Genomic DNA, 1745 nt, shown 5'->3' with positions numbered 1-1745 from the left:
CCTCACTTGTCACTCCACTGCTGGGTGCAGCTTGAAAGCCTGATATTTACTTGAAGACCAAAAGTGTGCCTCTGTAGGCAAAATTCTGAGGCAAGAAATATTAAAATATACGTGACTAATTGAAGCTTTAAACAAAGTCACCCTCTATTCAAACGAAAGAAACAACCTGCAAAAAGCACTGCCCTGCTGCTCTCTTACAGTTTATACCTTTGGTTTCTAACTGGTGACTTAATCTGGTGAACCTCTCCGAGTAATGAGAGCCATTAATCTTCTGTATAAATTACCAGCTCCAATACGTCTTCTCTCATAGACACTCTTTTTCAGAGCTCATAAGACTTCTTTTGTTATACCTGTGGAATAGAAAAGTAAGGGGGAGGGGAGTAACAGTCAAAGGAAACCTTTTGCCATGTCTCAACTCACCTAACGATTAATCACATACCTTTAGGCGCTGTATTAAAGACCTGTGATAACTGGAGTGGCCTAATCATCTGCATGGCCAAGGGCATGATCTATCCCTCTGAGAGCAAAGCTAAACCAACTGTTAAAGCTTCTTCCCTCTCTCTGTCCTTCTGTCTGTCTCGCTCCCACAGTTTTTTTTTCTTTGCCTAATGAGTTTCTTTACATGGTTCTTTGTAGAGTGTTTAAAAATGTGAGACAAACCCACGAGATGCCATTTTACCTCTACGAGCTCCACAGAATGACATCTTCAAGAAATGCACCTCCTTATTACAACAGATCCTCTGCAACAGCTGAGTTGACTTTTGGCCCCTTCTCATCACAAAGCTCTCCGCCGTGACGACTAAGGCATTTTTGAAGATGTATACGGCCCAATCAGTGTCACTATGGCAACGTCAGGCATCAGGTGAAAGGGTAAGCAGTTTCATGATGGGTGAGGAGGAGGAGAGCAACTAATTTGATCAACTAGGTAGAGAGAGAAGCGTGGGGGAACAAACACGGTTATCTTTTCTGATGGAACTGTGATGGTATCGCTAATCTATTGATTAGTTGAATTGTTTAATTAAAGGGAATTTAAATGAAATTTCCAGGCTCTTTGTCAAATAAGTTTATTTGTGTTTTTGCTGCATCAATAGGGCTTTGGTATCAGGACTGTTGGTCAACCAGACACTGTGCTATAACAGTTAACAGAGTACTTAATCATTGGGGGTAATGTATGTATTTTCGTTTTTGCTGAGAGTTAAATGAAAAGACAGATGCTGCGCTCTCATCTGTACAGTAAATATGTAGCTGTAAACAGCAGTTAGCTTAGCTTAGCATAAACACTAGAAACAGGGGGAACCAGTTAGCCTGGCTAAAAAATCCACTTACTAGCACCTGTGAAGCTCAATAGTTAAGACAAAATATATATATATTTACCATGCAGATGTAAGAGTGGTGTTGTTGTTACCTAACTTTCGACAAGACAGCGGATAAACAAATATTTACCAAAATATTGAGTTATTCCTATAAGCATTTTGATCCAGATTTTCTGGGATTTCTCTCCTTGGTATGGAGTCCAATCACACAAACCCCAGCATATTCAATGACCATGAAATAGCAAAGAGACCACTGCTCTACTCAATTGTGTCAAAATGACTTAATAAATAAACTATGTGCTTATCTTATATGTTATTAAAAATTCACGGCATTTAAATTTTGGGCTGCTGAGTGTTATTTTCTGCTGGCACGGTCCTGAGACGTGATATCTAATATTACGTCAAGGTTTATTCCCTTCAGAGTGCTTTTCA

At 39.6% G+C, this 1745-nt stretch overlaps 1 protein-coding gene across 1 annotated transcript in view; it reads right to left on the bottom strand.

The window, feature by feature from the left end:
- The window catches only part of syne1a (spectrin repeat containing, nuclear envelope 1a), a 117250-nt gene that overhangs the window by 112043 nt on the left and 3462 nt on the right, over nucleotides 1-1745 (bottom strand). The gene's annotated exons all lie outside the window — the stretch shown is intronic.

This window comes from Seriola lalandi, unplaced genomic scaffold (assembly GCF_002814215.2).
Source record: "Seriola lalandi dorsalis isolate HSWRI2012SDOR001 ecotype SW California unplaced genomic scaffold, Sedor1 jcf7180002054438, whole genome shotgun sequence".
In the NCBI taxonomy this organism is placed as follows: Eukaryota; Metazoa; Chordata; class Actinopteri; order Carangiformes; family Carangidae; genus Seriola; species Seriola lalandi.
This window is presented reverse-complemented; position numbering and strand designations above follow the sequence as displayed.